Source organism: Vulpes lagopus, chromosome 18, assembly GCF_018345385.1.
Source record: "Vulpes lagopus strain Blue_001 chromosome 18, ASM1834538v1, whole genome shotgun sequence".
Lineage (NCBI taxonomy): Eukaryota > Metazoa > Chordata > Mammalia > Carnivora > Canidae > Vulpes > Vulpes lagopus.
Genome location: NC_054841.1, coordinates 11,055,455 through 11,076,081, shown reverse-complemented (window position 1 = coordinate 11,076,081; position 20,627 = coordinate 11,055,455). Strand labels below are relative to the sequence as shown.

At 48.7% G+C, this 20,627-nt stretch overlaps 1 long non-coding RNA gene across 3 annotated transcripts; it reads left to right on the top strand.

The window, feature by feature from the left end:
- The first annotated feature begins 142 nt into the window (after positions 1 to 142).
- On the top strand, positions 143 to 15,575 carry LOC121477715. 3 transcript variants are annotated; one of them, XR_005984347.1, is made up of 4 exons: positions 143 to 957; positions 1,251 to 1,425; positions 13,397 to 14,332; positions 14,814 to 15,575. It is a non-coding gene; the product is annotated as an uncharacterized LOC121477715 (long non-coding RNA). The 3 variants fall into 3 exon arrangements; XR_005984346.1 differs by lacking the exon at positions 13,397 to 14,332 and having other exon boundaries at positions 143 to 594; XR_005984345.1 differs by lacking the exon at positions 13,397 to 14,332.
- The last annotated feature ends 5,052 nt before the right edge of the window (positions 15,576 to 20,627 follow it).

Sequence of the window (20,627 nt, the reverse complement as noted above, 5' to 3'; positions counted from 1 at the left end):
CGCCGGGCGCGGCGGCGGCGCGGGCGGGGGCCTCGCCCGGCCGCGCGTCACAGCCAATCGGAGGCCGCGCCGGGGTGGCGATGGCCAATCAGCGGCCGCCGAGCCGCAGCCAACCGCGGCGCTCGGGGGGCAGGAGCGCAGCTGGGCGCAGCTGGGCACGGAAGCGCGGGGCGGCGGCGCGGCCCTCCCCGCGGCGGGCGGCCCCCGGCGGGCCCCGGGCCTGCCCCGCCCCCCTCGCGCTCGGTGTGCCGGCCTGTGCAATGGGCCGAGGTCCTGCGCCGCCGGACTCAGACACGCGCGGCTCTTCGGCGCGCACTGTCAAGCGCCTCCTGTGCGCCCCGGGCGCGGGCCAGGGAGCCGGCGCGCGCTGGACACTTGGAAGGGCGCTTGCTGGCTGGGTCCGCTGTCCCCGGGCCAGCTCCCCCAGCCCCCGCGTGCAGAGGTGCCGAGGGCCGTGCGTACACCTACTGTGTGCTGGCTGGTGTGGAGCGCCTGGGGAGGAGGGTGCCGAGCCCGACCCCCAGGACCTCCCGCCCCCCCGAGGAGAGGACACTACACTGGTGACGAGGACCTTGAGCGTCGCTGTGAGATTTGGTGAGCGCTTCGTATCCGTGAGGCGCCGGGCCAAGAGCCAGCAGCGGCCTCTGCCAGCGGTGTCCTCAGAGGCCCTCCTGACTTCCCTGCTCCAAGCTGCCCCCTCCTCGGGTCACTGTGACATCACAGCGCTTGTCACGGGCAGTGAACACAGTTCATGTGTCACCCACCAGAAAACCACCAGCTCCCGAGGACCCGGACTCGCTTTGTTCAAAAACAGCCGAATCCCCGTGGCTGGGTCAGCATAGGGCACCGAGTAGAAGCTCAGTAAAACGCTTGCTGACTGAATTACGGCGCAGCCCAATGCTTTCATTCAAATCTTTTGCCCATTTAAAAATCGGATTGTCTTTTTATTGTTGAATTGTAAGAGTTCTTTTTTTAAAAAGATTTTATTCATTTAAGAGAGAGAGAGAGAGAGCACATGGGGGGTGGGCAGAGGAAGAGGGAGAAGCTGACTCCCCACTGAGCCTGGAGCCCTTAGCAGGGTTGATCCTAGGACCCTGAGATCATGACCTGAGCAGAAGGCAGACACTTAACCCACTGAGCCACCAGGCACCCCCGTAAGAATTCCTTATGTATTCTGGACAGTGGCCTCTTATGAGATACATGATTTGCAAGTCTTATTTCTCAGTTTGTTGTGTTTTCACTTTTTGCAGTTGCCTATTGAATGGACATTTGCGTTGTTTCCTGTCTTTGGATGTTGTGAACATTCTATGTAATGTCACGGTTGCATGTGAAGGTAGATCAAGAGGCCACACTCGAAGTGGGGTCGCTGGAATAAACGTTAAGTGCCTTTGTCATTTGGGAAGGTAACAGACTAACCACCATGAGGTAGGTGGATACTGGGATTAGAATCACATGCTAATTTATATTCCCACAGCTGTGTTCGAGAGTGCTTGTTTTCTGTAGTCTTCCCAACAGAGTTGGCTATTTAAGTAAGATTAAAGATTCAATCCTTTGGGGGTACCTGGGTGGCTCAGTTGAGCATCTGGCTTTGGTTTGGGTCATGATCCCAGGGTCCTGGGATTGGGCCCTATATCAGGCTCCCCACAGGGAGTCTGCTTCTCCCTCTGTCTGTGTCTCTGCCTCTCTCTGTGTGTCTCTCATGAATAAATAAACAAAATCTTTAAAAAATTATAAGTCCTTCAGTTACACTAAGGACATTTCAGTAGTCCCATGTGGCAGGTGGCAAATGAATTGGACAATACAGCTGTAGAACATGTACATCTTCACAGAAGGTTCTGTTGGGCAGTTCTGGCAAAGAGTTGTACAGTAACCTGGGCTTTACATTTTAATAGGGTCTCCCTGGCTGCCTGCAGGGAATGGATTCAGAGACTGTGCAGAGGCAGGACAGTAGGAGGAGGTGACTGCGATAGCCCAGGCAGGAGCAGATGGAGGATCAGACGAGGGTGATCATGGACGTGGGAGAAATGGTTGATTCTGGATGTTTTGAAGGTGAAGTGGCCTGCATTTGCTAGTCGATGAGATGTGGGGGTGAGGGAAATTGAAGTCCAGGATGACTCCCAGGTCCCTGGCCTGAGCCACTGGGAGGATGGAGGTGCTGTTGACTGAGCTGGGGAGCATGTTGGGGAGGGGGGAGACCAGGAGTTCTGTTTTGGGCATATTGCATGTGAGGTGCATGCTGGATGTTCCAAGCAGAGATGTCGAGGGAGCATCAAGTTGTTTTTCTGGCCTAGAAAATGACATGTGCTTTTGATTACCAAGTTAGAGAAAGGCCAAGAAGGAGAGAAGAGGCAGGAATCACCGGCCTGAGATGGGGATGAGTGGGCGGGGCTAAGGTCAAAGGCAGTGATGGGCAATGGAAGGAGCCCAGCCTTTGAAACTCTCACAGCTCTGTTTCTAAGCTAATGTAGGTCCATTTTCCTTCATTAAATGGAAAGATAATGCTTCATAGGCTTTAGTAAGGCTCACAGTGAGCACAATAAGAGGTAGGGTACCTGGCAGGCAGGAGACACTGCAGAAACATTCATCACCTCCCCTGTGTGTTACACTTGACTTGAAAGTGTTGGGATAAGATTCACACCCTCATCTGAAAGTCTAGGCCCTGCTGATCTGGGCCTTGCTGACTCTCCAGCCTTTTCTCCCAACATCTCCCACTTGCTGCAGGGCCTTTGCACTTGCTATACCTATTTCCTGGCCAACCGTCTCCTTGGAGAGGCATGTGGCTGGCCCCTTCTCGTCCTTCAGGTCTCTGTTCTCTGGTTCTTCCCAGCTCTGAGACTCAGGCTGCAAAGCTGCCCGAGACGGACACCCTCAAGGTGTCACAGTGTTGGGGCCTGGAGCCCCCACTGGCTTGCCCCAAGTAATGTTGATCTGGATTGCTCTGTTCATTTAGTCATCAAATCTTTTACCAGGAATTGCTATGGGCATCCTGTGCCAAATGCTGACAGTACAGCAGCAAACAAGACACATGAGGGCCCTGCCCTCAGGGTTGCAAGAAGGACAGGCAAGGAGTGTGATAAAAGGATAATCTCAGGGCAACCCTGGTGGCTCCGCGGTTTGGTGCCTGCCTTCAGCCCAGGGGAATCCCAGGATCGAGTCCCATGTCAGGCTCCCTGCATGGAGCCTCTTCTCCCTCTGCCCGTGTCTCTGCTTCTCTCTCTTTCTATCTGTTATAAATAAATAAAATCTTAAAAAAAGATAATCTCATTTCAGGAAGGGACCAATGATGTGGAGAAATGAAGCAGGCTGCAGAGATGGGTAGAGAATGTCAGGGAGTGCTTCACCAGATGGGAAGGAGAAGGTGTCAGGAGGCCTCTCTAAGGATGTGGCACTTGAGTGGAGACTTAAAGGAAGTGAAGGGGCTGCCATGAAGATACCCAGAAGAGAGGAAGAGCAGAGGCCCTGAGGCGGGAGAATGCCTGGTGTGCTCAGAGGACAGCAAGGAGGCTTATGGAGCTGGAGCAGAGGGTGAGAGGAGGAAAGGGGGAAGGTGGGATCAGAGATATGAAGGACCCAGATCATTCATTTGGCGCCATTTAAGCCAAATAAGTGTTGAATTAATGCATGAATGAAAGAGGCAAACAGCTATGGGAATACATATATAATGGCTACCTACCTCAGGGTGAGAAATCAGGGTGGGCTTCCTGGAAGAGGGGATCACTGAGCTGAAATCTGAAGTTAAGTAAGAACTGGCTGGGGAAAGGGAGTCAGGTGAGGTACGAGAGGCTTCCAAACATAGGAAAAGCATGTGTACAGATCCAGTGATGAGAGATTATTGTACTCATCAAATTGAGGGAAAAAACCAGTCAACTAGGCTGGAGTATAGCATGAGAGGAGAGTTGCAGAGAAATGGAAGTTCCTGGGGGCAGACTGTCTGCCAACACCTTGAACATCTACCTGCCTCTTGACCCTGCTACCACCACAGGGTGTGGCTATGGACAGGAAGTCCTCCTTCCATGGAGGGTCATGGCCAGACTAGACTGCCCAGATGGTGCATGCCTGGGCTATGGCACAGCCAACCTCAGACTAAGCCTTCATCTTCTCTATATTTTAAAGCATGCTTGGTGCCCTATATAGGAATCTAGACCTTTCCAAGGGCAGCAGTGGGGAGCCCCGCAGAGTTGAGGTTCCAGTTTGTGCTTTGAGAAGGTCCCGTCAGCTGCTGAGAGGAGGTGATGAGAATGAGGTGAACCTAGAGGGAAGGGCAGTGCAGTGAGTAGGGAGGGTCCACAGGAATGATGCGTGAGGGGGCTGGAGGCTCAGAGAGGCTGTGATGGGGGCTTGTGCCAGCAGACTTCTTCTCCATCTGACTGTGCTTATGCTGGCTGAACATTTTCAACATCTGCTCTGAGCCGGCCCTGTGCTGGGGGGTGAGGGACCTGTGGGGGACAGAGTCTCATTCCCAAGAGATGTTCCTTAGTGACACACAGTCTCCCCCTCCCCCCCCATTGAGGAGAATGTTTACAATCCTGCCTCATGCATATTCACCTAGGCTCCAAACAACACAAATTGACTGCAAAAATGAGTTTCACTGTAATTTTAATTTTTACCATCTGTTTTTTCACTCAGCAAATATTTATTGAGCGTGTATTATGAAGCAGGACCTGCTCTAGGTCCTAGGAACGTAACAGGAATGAAAGGAGATAAAGACAAATATCTCTGCCTCCTGGAGCTGACACCTGGGGAAGTGATGGGGCAGATAAGCAATGATCACTAAGTACCAAACTATGCTGACATGCCAGGAGGTGATGGCTGCTTTGGGAAACAAACAAACAAACAAACCACACACACAAAGCAGGGTAAGGAGGATTGGAAGCTGGGAGGATGGAGGGCAGGTTGAGTTGTTAACCAGGGTAGCCAGGGAATGCCTCACTGGGAAGGTGATAGGCTAAAGGTAGGTGAGCAGACCAAAAGAGGGGATGGAGGGAGCCATGTGGAACTGTAGGGGAATAGTACTCCAGACAGAGCAAAAAGCCAGTGCAAAAGCCCTGAGGTGGGAAGGAGCCTTATTGGCTTTTACTGACTGAATGTGGAGACTGTTAAGAAAAAGTGGGCTTGGAGCCTACGGGACCTTAAAAGGTCCAGGTCATTCCCTGACTGTGAAAAAAGTCTTGGAGGCACAGGAGAGGGGCACTGTGCTGTCAGGATGCCAGGTATCCCTGCCCGCTACCCCTGGAGGCTCTGTGTGCCCAACTGGGCTGCTTCCTCCCTAAGTCATTCCGTGGGACCCCCTCCTTCCCATCTCCCCTGTTCCCAGCAGGGCCTTTTACCCGGAAGGAAGTGGCCCAGGCTGTGCTCTGGCCCTGCTGCAGGCTGTCTGCCAACACCGTGAACGCCTACCTCTTGACCCTGCTACCACCACAGGGCGTGGCTATGGACAGGAAGTCCTCTTTCCGTGGAGGGTCATGGCCAGACTAGACTGCCCAGATGGTGCATGCCTGGGCTATGGCACAGCCAACCTCAGACTAAGCCTTCGTCTTCTCTACATGTTAAAGTGTTTTATTGTGTGTATGAGTCATGGGGATGTAGCCATTTGTTTCTGGTTGCCCACACCCATTCCCCCTCCTTCATGGAAACAATGCCCTGACTTTTTTGGAGGAATCTCTGTGGCCTGCTTTCTCAGCCTATAGTTTGTATGGAGCAGACTCCACCTCTTTAACATAAGCCAAGCAACATTGTCCAGATATCTGGGACATGGTGTTTGGTTCAGAGATGGGTGTGTGACTTCAATTGGCCCAGTCGGAGTGAATTTCAGGATCCTGGCATGGAATTGAGACATAGATGCTTTTTCCCCATTGGACATAAATGAGAAAGCAAGTCTCATCAGAATCTGCTGGCAGCCACAAGGGGGTCATCTTTAGAGTTTCCTGGAGAAGGCAAGGAGGAAAGACCAAGAGAAACCAGCTCCTTGGTGAGATCTTTGTTTGGCTGGATCAAGCCTTACCTGAAAGTAGTGTTCCCTTTCTAGTCAGACTTAGGTTTAAGTCTCAGCCTCACCACTTGTGTGTGGTGTGACCAGGGGCAAATGATTTATTGTCTCAGGATGTCAGTTTCCTAATGTGGAAAATGGGGATAATCAACGTATGCCTACCTCATGGGGTTGTTATGAAGATAAGCTAATAAATATATTGTGGTTAGAAGAGTGCCTGGCACATTGGAAGCACTCAATAAATTTTAGCGATTATTATTATTAGCATTAAACACCTAGAGCAAACCTTACCTGATCTGTGTGTGATCTTCTTCTGGACTTTGCAGTTATAGGAAACCAGTACATCCTCTTTTTTTTTTTTTTTTTTTTTTTTGTCTTCTTTCTTATAGAGTGTAAGGATCAAGATCAGGGTGGGACTGGGGAGAAAGGTGTGGGGACTGGTGTTTGAAGGTGGCTGTTTCTGTGTGCTGGATATTTTACTTACACTTGCTCTTTGGCCTCATTTTACGGGGAAAAAAAATCGAGGCTTAGAAAAATTAACTTACCAAAGATGAGTAAGACTTCATCAGGGAGAAAAGGTGAGGAAGGATATGTTGGGCAGTAGGTGTGACAAATCAAGGGCCACGTGGTGTAAATGTACTTGGTGTACTATTCAGGGAACAAGAGGATTTTGGAGTCCAATAACAGATTAAGGCCATGTTTTTTTTTAATTTATTCATTTTTAAAGATTTTATTTATTTATTCACGAGAGACACAGAGAGAGGCAGAGACACGGGCAGAGGGAGAAGGAGGCTCCCTGCGGGGAGCCTGATATGGAACTCGATCTCAGGACCCCGGGATCTTAGGACCTGAGCCAAAGGCAGATGCTCAACCACTGAGTCATCCAGGTGCCCCTGAAACCATGTTTTTTTTTTTTTAATTTTTATTTATTTATGATAGTCACAGAGAGAGAAAGAGAGAGGCAGAGACACAGGCAGAGGGAGAAGCAGGCTCCATGCACCGGGAGCCCGACATGGGATTCGATCCCGGGTCTCCAGGATCGCGCCCTGGGCCAAAGGCAGGCGCTAAACCGCTGCGCCACCCAGGGATCCCTGAAACCATGTTTTAAAAACTAAAACAAAACATAGATGATTGTGGTAAAATCCTTTTAAAATAATTTCTAAGATAATTTTAATTTTCCAGAAGCGTTGTAAGAACAGGGTAGTAAGCTTCCATATCTCCTTCCCTCAGATCCCCCAATTATCAAGATTTTGCTACACCTGATTGATCATTTTCTCTATTGCATATATGATTTTTCTGAACCATCTGAGAGCTGGTTACAGACATGATGTCCTTTTACCCCTACATACTTCAGTGTGTGTTTCCTGAGGACAAGGACATGCTCACACACATCCATAGGCTCGAAACAGGTTTCAACATCAGGAAATTTAATGTCCACAGAATGTTCTGATATAATTTCTATTTGTCCAAATTCACTATTGTCATATTCACCATATTCACATGCCACTAACTGTACCAATAATAACCTGGTATCTTTAGTGACTACCTGGGTCATCATACCCCTTTCAAAGAGAAAAAACATGTACCTGCCCCAAAAGGACAAAAATCACTAACATCCATAAATCTGCTTAGAGAATCTGTTCTTGGAAATCCTACTTGCAGGCTCTGTATATCTCGAGCAGTGGTTTTCAACTGGGGATACTTTTGACCTCTACGGGACGTTTGGCAATGTCTTGAGACATTTGTGGTTGTCACAACTGGGGATGGTGATATGCGATTGTCATCTCACAGCTAGAGAAGCTGGGGAGGCTGCTAAACTTCCTACCACGCATAGAATAGAGAATTCTCTGGCCCAAAATGTCAATAGGGCTGGGGTTGAGAAACTCTGATCTGAAAAGTAAATTGGGAAGAGACATTTCCCTTTGCTGCCATCAGAGCACCCTGTAGGTCTACAATTCACCCCAGCAATTCTATTTCTCCCCAGCTTCCCTGGAAAACTCCTGCTCCTATAGGCCTAGGGAGGCCCAGCCAAGGCCGTTTATGATCGTTCCAAACTGGAACTAACCCACATGTCCTATTAGGAGGAGACTGATAAAATAAAACTGTGTAGTCATGCTGCGGTCACGGCTCTTCCCTCAGCTCTGTTTGCTGTTCTGTAAAACAGGGCCGGGGCCGAAGGGAGTGGGATTGGAAGGATACCAGTTATCTTGGGTCTAGCTGCTACTTTATGACCTATGGGCATAACTGTTTCTGACTCATGCACGATGGACGCATCGGGATTATGTGCTGACTGGTCTCTGGACTTTTATTTACAGGAGGCTGTCCTGGAATGTCTCCCTATTGGAATCGAGGGCAGGGCCTCTGCTGAGTCACCCCTGGCCTCTGAGAGCCCAGCTCAGGGTCTAGCTCATTGTAAAAGCAGGTACCTTTCCTTCGGTCCCACTTGCACACTGGGCCCAATGCTAAGTCCACATGCTTTCGTGTGGCACAAACACACTTTCTTATCTCCATTTTATACATGAGGACACTAAGGCTCAGAGAGGTCATGACACATAGCTCGGGAAGACAGAATTGTGGTTCAACCCAAGATGAATCAAATTCCAAAGTCTGTGCTATTTCTAGCCTGCTGCAACTTCTCTCATACGTGGTAGGTGCTCAGAAAATGAGGGGAGCCCGGGTGGCCCAGCGGTTTAGCGCCACCTTCGACCCAGGGCATGATCCTGGAGTCCCGGGATCGAGTTCCGGGTTGGGCTCCCTGCATGGTGCCTGTTTCTCCCTCTGTCTGTGTTTCTGCCTTTCTCTCTCTCTCTCTCTCTCTGTCTCTCATGAATAAATAAATAAAATCTTTAAAAAAAAAAAAGACAATGAATGGGTGGCAGAGTGGACAATATATTCATTGGCTATTGGACTCCGAATTTAGCAGAAAGCATAGCTGCCCAGCTCTGTGAACTACTGACTACTGTTTCTGGCCTCCTGCACAACAGTATAGGACATGTGACGAATTCTGGCCAATCGAATGAGAGTGGAAGTGGCACAAAACATTTGGGTTTGTGCCCTTAAAGAGGTCGACTTCTGCTTCCTTTTCTCCACTTCCCACTGGCAGGAATGTCAATGTGATGGTAGTGGTAGTGCAGCCACATTGGGCCATGAGATGGAAGCTGCCAGTCGAAGATGGACAAGCTATAATAGAGTCTGGGTCTCAGGGGTGCCTGGGTGGCTCACTGACTCTTGATTTTGTCTCCGGTCATGACCTCAGGGTCGTGAGATGGAGCCCCGCTTTGGGCTCTGTGTTCAGCATGGAGTCTGCTTGAGATTCTCTTTCTCCCTCTTCCTCTGCCCTTCCCCCTGCTTGTGCTCTCTAAATTAAAAAAACGAAACAAAACAACACAAACACACACACACACACACACAGAAAAAATACCCAAAAAAATCTTTAAAAAAAAAAGGGAAAGAAAGAACCTGGGTCCCTGATACCATTCTTAAAGAGCGTGGATCCAGTATCTTACCTGTGCATTTGTGAAGTGACTGAATGGATGACTGAATGACAGAAGGCACAGTTAGACACAGGTCTAAATGCATATGAAAATGCACAAAGAGGGGGATCCCTGGGTGGCTCAGCGGTTTAGTGCCTGCCTTTGTCCCAGGGCGCGATCCTGGAGTCCCGGGATCGAGTCCCACGTTGGGCTCCCGGCATGGAGCCTGCTTCTCCCTCCTCCTGTGTCTCTGCCTCTCTCTCTCTCTATGTCTATCATGAATAAATGGATAAATTTTAAGAAAAAAAAAAAAGAAATGGTTAAAAAAAGAAAGTGCACAAAGAGGGCAGCCCACATGGCTCAGCAGTTTAGCACCATCTTCAGCCCAGGGCATGACCCTGGAGACCCAGGATCGAGTCCCACATCAGGCTCCTGGCATGGGGCCTGCTCCTCCCTCTGCCTGTGTCTCTGTGTCTCTCTCTCTCTCTCTCTCTCTCTCTGTGTCTCTCATGAATAAATAAATGAAATCTTAAAAAAAAAAAAAAAGTGCACAAAGACTGCCCTTGTGCCTACGTGGAAGTATCTGACCAAGTACGTTGGAAGAATCTGTGGCCAGAGGAGCCAGTTTCAGACTTGGCCCTTGTACGGACTTGCCCTATGCCCCTGGACGATCTGGGGGCCCCACCCTCTCCGCTGTAAAGCAGGCTTAGCAAGTTCATGGAATCTACGCAGTTTAATGGCGTTCACTGGTCTTTGCAACTTCATTTCTAGAACTCCATTCCCAGGGAAATTCTCACCTCGTAGCTCATGACCATAGGTGCTAGGATATAGCTACATCTTGGTTCGTGGGGGAGACACTTGACTTGGAAACATCCTTAAAGGTAATGAGATAGACTACGGCACAGGCGTGCTTTGGGGTGCTGATTGCACGACTGTGGCCACCAGGAATTCTCTGGTGACACCTCCTGGCACAGAATGATACTGCAGCCCACCCCACCAAGGCACTGGGAATTTCCAGAACCAGGGAGGTGCAGGGTGGCAGGGTGGCTGTGAGGGTAGTTTGGGAGGCCACAGAGCAAGGATTTTGGAAGGAAGGCACTGAGGCAAGGAGGCAACCTGGATTCCAGCTTCACTGCTTACTAACTAGGTGAGTGCGAGCAGATTTGGGATTTTCCAAGCTTTGGTTTCTTCCTCTACATAACATGAGGATCCATGGGCCCACCTTATGGATGTCTGGTGAGGATCTGAGGAGAGAATTCATTTATTAGATTAGTTTCCTTTATTTGAGAGAGAGAGAGACAGAGACAGAGACAGAGACAGAGAAGGGGCAGAGGGGGAAAATCTCAAGTTCCTGCTGAGCATGGAGCCCCCCATTGGTCTCGATCCCACAACCTTGAGATCACAACCTGAGCTGAAATCAAGAGTTGAATATCTAACTGACTGAGCCACCCAGGTGTCCCTTGATTAGTTATTGAAGGGACATCGAGTACCTATGATGCGGGTGATTGAGACTCTCATCCAGGCAGTCAGATATATCAAGCCCCAAGTCCTGCCCTCGTGGGGCTTACAGTCTAGTGGTGGGGCAGGTGGGGGAGACAATAGACAAATAATGATGTGTATGATACAATTTCAACCATTGATAATGCTGTAAAGGAAAATAAAGCAGGAGATGGATCTGTGTGGGTGGCAGCATTATTATTGGGCACCTCTGAGGAGGTTTGAGCAGGGGTCAGAAGGAGCTGCTCCCTGTGTATATGGAGTGCGCAAAAAATACCAGTGGAAGATCCTGACATATAGTAGATGTTCGACTAACGGTGGCTCCTAGTGCTATCATAGAGCTGTGTTTCCAGTTTTGCCGAGTAGCCCAGGCCTGGGGCTGCTGTATAATTTCCTCCTCCCTTGCTCCATCCAGTTTAGAAGTGGTGGTGACTCCTGCTGAGTATTTCTGAGCTTTTTCACAGCCTCTTTTTTGACTTTTGAGCTCCTCTATCCCCCCTGTAACCAGTTCCCTGTTGGAAAGTTTCTCTGTTGACATAAACAGTGGTTTCCTTTCCTGATACAAGGAAAGGATCGGAGAGCAACCTGGAAGGTGACCAGTACAGCAGGCCTTTGCAACCCTTTCCCCCTTCTTGAAGCTAAAAGCCCAGGGGGCTACAGATTGGAGAGAGGCACATGGGGGCCGGCGCCCAGAGGGTGCCCCGAGAGTCAGACAGGCATCGTTTTGTCTGAGTTCTGCCACTTGTCAGCTCTGTAAACTCCATCAAGTCACTTCCCCTCCCTGAAGCCTGTTTTCTCACCTGGCCTGTGGGAAAAAAGGGTTGCACTCCTTGATACGCGGCATTCTGAGGATTTGGTGGGACGTGGCCTGGATAGTCCTTAAACGACTCTAAGAAAGAATAGCAAAGAGGAGACTTCCCCGACCAGCCAAAAAAGGCCCATGCCTGTATGTTCAAAGCAGGGGAGGTGCTGCTGCACAGAGAGGCAGGCCAGCGAGCGAACGCAGTGGTGCTGGGGTCCATCACGGTTGTATGAGAACTAACTGCATGGTGAGGGCAGCCCTACAGCTGGCCCAGGAAACCAGAGAGGATGGTTCCGAAGACGGGGTTGGGAAACTGGCCCCAAATAAAGCTGCAAACAAAGGCAGACTCTTACTAAGGATTAAAGTCTTAACATGGAAGGGAAAATCATAAAGTTGGTAAAGTTAGAGACACATGTGCAATATTACTCAGCCATAAAAAGGAATGATTTGGGGGCACCTGGGTGGCTCAGTTGGTTGAGTCTGACTCTTGATTTTTGGATCAGGTCATGATTGATCGTGAGTTTGAGCCCCACATTGGGCTCCATGCTCAGCGTGGAGTCTGCTTGAAATTCTCTCTCTCTCTGCCTCTCCTCCCACATGCACCACTGTCTCTCTAAATAAAATCGTAAAAAAGGAATGAGATTTGTAAAAAATATTTTATTTATTTATTCATGAGAGACACAGAGACACACACACACACACAGACACAGGCCGAGGGAGAAGCAGGCCCCATGCAGGGAGCCCGACGCGGGACTCGATCCCAGGACTCCAGGATCATGCCCTGGACTGAAGGCGGCGCTAAATCACTGAGCCACCGGGTTCGCCCAAGGAATGAGATTTTGACACATGCCACAATGTGGAGAGATCTTGAAAATGTTATTCTAAAGGAAATAAGGTGGATACAGAAGAACAATAATGGGCAGGTTCATTCATCCAGAAGCTGGAGAGAGAGAGAAGATGGGGAGTTATTGTTTAATGGGGACAGAGTTTATGTTGGGGACAATGGGAAATTTTGGGGTATTGAGTGATGATGGGTACAGGATGTTGCAAATGTAATTACTGCCATGGCATTGTACACTTACAGACGGTTAAAATGATAAATATCATATATATTTTACTCCAAAAAAGTACTCTGCCATTAGTAGAAGAATAGTCAGAAAGTCATTTTATGCCTAGAGGTGAGAAAGGACTTCTTTAAATGAAGCAAATTTCAAAAGCACAAGCATAAAGAACCTGATTCAGAATGGCCAAAACACTTGAATCGACCGCTCTCCCAAACAAAACAATAACAACAAAAACCATTTAGATGGCCAGTGTACACACAAAATGATGCTCAATATCATTAGGGAGACACAAATTGAAACCATGATGGGATATCACTTCACACCCATTAGGATGGCTCACACACACACACACACACACACACACACACACACACACAAAATCCAAAAACAAAACAACCCCCCCCCACACCAGATTGGAAAAGAACACGTATCGGTGAGGATGTAGAGACACTGGGAACCCCTGCTCAGTGCTGGTGGGAGTGCAAAACACAGGGCAGCTGGTGTAGAGGGCAGTTTGGCAGTTCCTCAAAAAGTTAAAACAGAATTACCATATGATCCCCAATTCCACTTCTAGGTTTATACCTAAAAGAATTGAAAATGAACTCAGATTCTCGTACACCTGTTCACAGCAGCATCATTCACAACAGCCAACAGGTGAAGACAATACGGATATCCATTGACGGGTGGATGGATGCACAAAATGTGGTATCACCGAATGATGGGATATTATTTAGCCTTAAAAAGAAGTGAGATTCTGACACAGGCTACAACATGGATGAACCCTGAAGACATTATCCAGGGGAAATAAGGCAGACACAAAAGGACAAGTATTGTATGGTTCCACTTATTCAAGGTCCCCAGAGCAGTCACATCCATAGAGAAGTCACATCCATAGTCACATCCAGAGGCTGGGGGAGGAGGAGGACAGAGTTTCCATTTAGGGAGATGAGAAAGTTCTGGAGATGGATGGTGGTGATGGTTGCACAACAATGTGATATTATTAATGCCAATGAATTGTACCATTAACAACCCCCTGAAATGGTAAATTTTATGTTATCAGTATTTTACCACAACAGAAAACCCCACAAATATATAAACGGCAAAAAAATTTTTTTGTTTGTTTTGCATATCCTGATGACATCAAAATTAAGGAATTCTGGCCAAAGGATATCACGGACAGAGGAAATAGGCAGGTGTCAGAGTGTGAAGACATGGCAGGGTCTGAAATTGCAGAGCTTAGAACATGCAGGAAACGTGCAGATAAACAACAGCAGAAAGACAGCCGCCCCCCAAAGGAAAAGGGACAAAGGATGTGAACAGCAATTTGCAGAAGAGGAAAACACTCCGCGAATGAAGCAGGCTCAAACTCATGAGTAATAGGATATGTGAATGAAAACAACTAGGAAATGTCACTTTATGCCTGTGAGATTGGTGAAAATCAAAAAAGTTGGACAGCACCCAGATTTTGGTTTCAAAATACCATTCTCCAGTGAAAAGAACTGGGGCTAGGGTAAGAAAAGTAAAAATTGAGCATGTAACATCTTGTCCCAGAAATAAAGGAATGCCCAGAGAATGATGGGGACATGGTGAAAAGTTAAAAGTGACTAAGACTGGCTGAATCTGGGTCACTTTGAGCATCGAAATAAGTAATGGTAGTGATGGATTTATAACCCCTGGAATAAAATAAAATCCACGGGTCCCATGGACAGCCCGGGTGGCTCAGCGGTTTAGCGCCGCCTTCAGCCCAGGGCCTGATCCTGGAGACCCGGTATCGAGTCCCACTTCGGGCTTCCTGCATGGAGCCTGCTTCTCCCTCTGCCTGGGTCTCTGCCTCCCTCCCTCTCCCTCTCCCTCTGTCTCATGAATAAATAAGTAAAATCTTAAAAAAAAAAATCCACGGGGCCCTCCTGATATAAATGAATAAAAAAATAAATGGGAGTATGGTGATTGTAAGACATGTCCACCGACTCTTTGACGTTCTTCTTCTCCAGGGGGACTCTAACTCACTTCCCCTTGCGTGGCAGCAGGACTCCGTGCTTGGACTCTGATGGTACAATACAGCAGAGGTGATGCTGCGTGAGAGCTCGGGGTCAGTAAAAGCAGGTGCTTCCTCCTCGCCGTCCTCTGCCATCACCCTCTCTAGGGGAAGACAGCTTCCATGTGGTGGGGACACTCAGGCAGCCCGACGAACAGGCCCACGTGGTGGGGGACCCAGGCTTCCCATCACGGCCCTGTAAGTGAGTCATCTTGGAAGCAGGTGCCTCCGCGCTGAGCTGTCCCACACGAGTCACTAGCCACCCATGCCTGTTAAGCACTTCCTCTGGCCAGTCCAAACTGAGATGTGCTGTGAGAAATATACACTGAATTTCAAAGACAGCCCGGAAAAGGAGATGTCAAATACGTCAACAGGGACGCCTGGGTGGCTCAGTGGTTGAGCATCTGCCTTCGGCTCCAGTCGTGATCCCGGGATCCCGGGATCGAGTCCCGCATTGGGCTCCCTGCGTGGGGCCTGCTTCTCCCTCTGCCTGTGTCTCTGCCTCTCTCTGTGTGTCTCTCATGAATAAATAAATAAAATCTAAAACAAACAACAAGAAAACCCCTACAAATATGTCAATAATTTTTTACATTGAGAACATGTTGAAATGCGATTTGAGTTACAGTGAATTAAATGCAGTATATTACAAAATGAATTTCACCCCTATGTTTTTCTACTTTTTAAACGGTGTGGGGGATCCCTGGGTGGCTCAGCAGTTCAGTGCCTGCCTTTGGCCCAGGGCGCGATCCTGGAGACCCGGGATCGAGTCCCACGTCGGGCTCCCTGCATGGAGCCTGCTTCTCCCTCTGCCTGTGTCTCTGCCTCTCTCTCTTTCTGTGTCTCTCATGAATGAATAAATAAAATTAAAAAAAAAACAAAAACGGTGTGTACTGGGAAACTGAAAGTTAAGCATGTGGTTCTCGCGTACGGCTCACTTACCTTCCTACTGGCCGCTGATGCTCTAGCCTCGTTGAGCTTTCAGGTGATGACAGCCCCAGCTAACACCTTAACTGCAGCCTCCTGAGAGACCCCAAGCCAGGACCTTCCAGTCAAATTCCTCCTGTATTTCCGGCTCACAAAAACAGTGAGAAAATGAATGATTATTGCCTTAAGCTGCTGTGTTTTGGGATCATTTATTACATAGCAATAGACTGAGGCAAATGTCATAAGTGATGTTAAAAGTAGTGAAAATCAGTGAAACTGTGAAAAATTAGTGGACATTGGAGGGTTAACAGGATATTTAGATGGCTTAAACATATCTCCCTATAAGATACTTCTCATTATAAGGAGAAAATACAGCAACTTGACAGCAGTGAGACTTGGCTGACATCATCTTGACCAAGTGATCAATATTGGCGTCGCCACTAAGGGGACAAATGGCTCTTGGGTGTCTCCTGATGGCAGGCATGGAGGAGGACAGACACACCACCACTTGGGTGTTTCCTGACAAAGGTCCAGAGCCTGAGTCTAACTATAAGGAACTGCAGACAGAGACACAGGAGGGACATTCTACAAAATGATGGGTTTGTCCTCTTCAAATGTGTCAAGGTCATGAATGAGAAAGACTGAGGAATTGTTCCCAATTAAAAGAGTCAGGACAACTAAATGCAGTGAGTTGCAGGCACACCTCACCCCTAAACGCTTTGGCATGCATATCATTAGCTAGAGTTCAGTATTTATTTCTGTCTATAAAACTTATATTCAGTGAAATGCACGAATCTTAGGTGTACTTTTGATTATTTTTGGTAAGTGCATCTCCCTGTGTTGTCCAAACTCTTTCCAAGGTAGAGCACATGAGGTGGGGTTGGATCGAGTCCCTCATAGAGATGTGTTTAGAGTCCCAACTCTTGGTAATTGTGACTGTGACCTTATTTGGAAATAGGGTCCTGCAGATGTAACCAAGTTAAGATGAGATCATCCAGGATTAGGGTGGGTCCTAAATCTAATGACTGGCGTCTTTATGAGAGAAAGGAGGAGATTAGGACACAGACACACAGAGGAGGAAGCAGGCTGCGCAGAGACAGAGGCAGAGATTAGAGGGGTGCAGATACAAGTCCAGGAATGCCGAAGATTGCTGGTAGCCACCATAATAAGTTGGAAGAGGCAAAGAAGGATTCTTCCCCAGAGCCTTCGGAAGGAGCATAGCCGATTTCTGATTTCCCACCTCCAGAACTGTTGGAGAATAAATGTATGTTGTTTTAACCTGCCTAGTCCATGGTGGTATTTTGTTATGGCAACCCGAGGAAACTAATACAGAACATTTCCCATCAGTCCAGAAAGTACCCTCATCCTTCCCCATTCCAGCCTGCCCCCCCCGCCCCCGGTTCCAGGCAGCCACTGCTCTGATGCTTTCTACCGTAGATGCATTTTTGCTTATTCTAGAGCTTCATATAAAAGGAACCATGTAGGGTGTATTCTTTTGCATCTGGTCTCTTTCACTCGGTGCCAACATTTTGTAGACTCCTCCAGCTTGTTGCATCTACCGGTGGTTGGCACGCCTCTACTGAAAGTCAGTTTGCTTGGGGGGGGGGGCACAATTTGAAGCTGAGGAGGGGAGCGGGCAATAAGGATGGGCTATCCTCAAGGCTGGGCTTCGGGCCCCCTGCCCTGGCCTCGCTGACCTCTCAAGCTTTCCAACCTGCCTGGGCTTTACCAGCTGAGGGGCACTGGGAGGTTAGAGGCTGGGCTCTACTGCCACCTGGTGGTGATTCCAGACAGTGCGGCCTCAGGTGCCCGCAGAGGCCCAGGGCGCTGGGGAGATTGTGGGTCAGGCAAGTGTGTATTTTGCTGGGTGGAGCCCCCAAATCACTGAGCACCTACTCAGCACCTACATGACTTCACTGTGTGTGTGTGTGTGTGTGTGTGTGTGTGTGTGTACATGTGTACAGACCTGACTTCAATTGAACTGTCCTTCAGTGGCTGCCAGGAGAGGTGGATTACCCCAAACTAACTCCAGTAGGGGAAGAATAAGATCCTAGAGGCACAAAGGGTGGGGAGTGGTAGAGGAAACAGGGAGTCGTTTGACTTGGGCACACAGGGAAAGTTTCTCTGGGCATGTCTCAGCTGCAGGTGGAGGGAAGGGCATTGAGGCCAAGGGAACAGCATGGGTAAAGGTGTGGAGGCAGGTCCATGCAATGTATGACTTTCTAAAACTCAAACAAATAAGGTAACACATAGCCATTGTGAATGTTTTAAAGTTAGAAAAAGGAAATGTAGGTCTTGCTCCCACCTCAGCCCCCAGCCCTCTTCCTCTGGAAGATTTAATGCAAGCGGCTCCCAGTGAACCTGCCTCCTGGTGCAAGCCGGCCTCTGTGTAGTCCCACCAATAGGACGGGACAGGAATGGTGGTGCCAGGTTTGGATTTAACCTCCAAATGGAGGCCTAGCATCTTTCATTTTTGTGCTCTGGAGCAGCCAGCTGCTGTGTAAGCGGTGTGGTGACAGTGCTGGGAAGACCGCATGGGGAGGAAGACACTATGGAATGATGAACCGAGGGACCGAGGACTGCACTGGATGACTTAGGCTCCAGCCAGCCAGCAGCCACCCGGGCCATCCCGGCTGAGGTGTGACACATGAGAGTCAACGCCCTGGACCCTCCATCCAGCAGCCAGCACTGGAGCAGAGACAAGTCACCCAGATTTCTGACTCACAAGATTGTGAGCAAACCAAATGGTGGTTGCTTTAAGCCACTAAGTTTTGGGGTGTGTAATTATACGACAGTATTCAGAGCACCCCGGGCCCTAGGCTGCCCCCGTTGTCAGTTTCTCATGACCCTTCTGTTGGGAGAAACCTCCTCAAACAAACACGTTGAGTGAATTCCTGCAACTCCTCCCAATTATGTGGGGGTTTGCATACCACACATCCTGGCTTGCACTTGGTTTCTCTTTCTCTCTCTTTTTTAAAAAGCATTTATTTTTGTTTATTTTTAAAGATTTTATTTATTTCTTCATAGAGACACACAGAGAGAGGGAGAGACACAAGCGGAGGGAGAAGCAGGCTCCCTGTGCGGGGAGCCCAATGCAGGACTTGATCCCAGGACCCTGGATCACGCCCTGAGCTGAAGGCAGAGCTCAACCACTGAGCCACCCAGGCATCCCAAGAATTTATTTATTTGAGAGAGCAAGAGAGAGAGATAGCGAGGAAAAGCATGAGGGGGTGGGGAGAGGGAGAAGCAGGTTTCCCACTGAGCAGGGAGCCAGACGTGGGACTGGATTCCAGGACTCCGGGATCATGACCTGAGCCAAATGCAAGATGCTTAACCAACTGAGCCACCCAGGTGTCCCTTAGTTTTTTTTTTTCCTCTAAATGACAGATCTTGGTTCTAGATGTGTGCTGTTCAATACAAGAGCCACTAATCACAGGAGGTTACTTAAAGTCAATTAAAATGGAATAAAATAAAAAATTCATTTCCTCAGTCACACTAGCCTCAAGTGCTCACTGGCCACAGGTGGCTCATAGCTGCCATGTGGCACAGCACGGATGTAGCACATGGCCGTCATCCCAGAAAGTTCTGTGGCACAGTGCTGGTCTAGACCCTCTTGCTCACGCAGGACCCCCCTCATCCTCTAGACTCCATCCTGGTCTAGATCCTCTCCCTCGTCCTCAGCAGCTGCATAGTGTTCCCTTGTGCTGTCCCCAAGCTCCTGCCATCGTCATGTCCATTTTTCTTCATGTAGCTATGACATCCTTGTAGGATAAATGTCCAGCCTTTCTGGGCTCAATGACGTTTCTGGGCCAACTTACCACGAGAGGCTCTACCACTTTAGACAGCCACTAGAAGTTTGTAAGACTGTTTGTTTTCCCACACCACCAACACTGCGTGTAATTAAAAATTCTTTTTTAGCTAATGGCAAATGTTTTCAAGACAAACACAACTCCACCAGGATCCTGCTCCACTACATCCTTCTTTCACCTCATAGGGCCCTTGGGTACCTTTCCATGTTGACATACGAAAACTTGTCACATCCTTTTTTTTTTAAAATTGTGATAAAATTCAGATAACATGAAATTCACCATCTTCATTATTTTTAAATGTACAGTTCAGTGCCGTTAAGGATATTCATACTGTAGTGCAACCATCACCACCGTCTGTCTCCAGAAGCATTTCATCATCCTGAATGGAAGCTCTGTCTCTGTTAAACAGCTCCCCACCTTCTCCCCTGGCCCCTGGCATCCGTCACTCTACCTTCTGGTCTTTATCAAAGCGACAGCTCTCTCGGTACCTCATATAAGAGGAATCATATGGGGGACGCCTGGGTGGCTCAGTAGTGGAACGTCTGCCTTCGGCCCAGGACATGATCCCGGGGTCCTGGGATCGAGTCCCACATCGGGCTCCCTGCCCGTGGAGCCTGCTTCTCCCTCTGCCTGTGTCTCTGCCTCTCTCTCTCTCTCTCTGTGTCTTTCATGAATAAATAAATAAAATCTCAGAGGAAAAAAAAGAGGAATCATACGGTATTTGTCCTTTTGTGCCTGGTGTATTTCCCTTAGCATAATGTCCTCGAGGTTCATCCGTGTTGTAGTATATCAGAATTTCCTTTCTTTTAGAGGCTGAATAATTGTACGTGTATCCCACATTTTGTTTATCCATTTACTTTGATGGACACTTGGGTTGCTTCCACCTTTTGACTATTGTGAATAATGCTGCTGTGAACACGGGTGTGCATGTATATTGTCAAAACCCTGCTTTTGGGGTGCCTGGGTGGCTCAGTCGGTTAAGCGTCTGCTTTCTGCATGGGTTGTGATCCCGGGGTCCTGAGACCCAGCCCTGCATC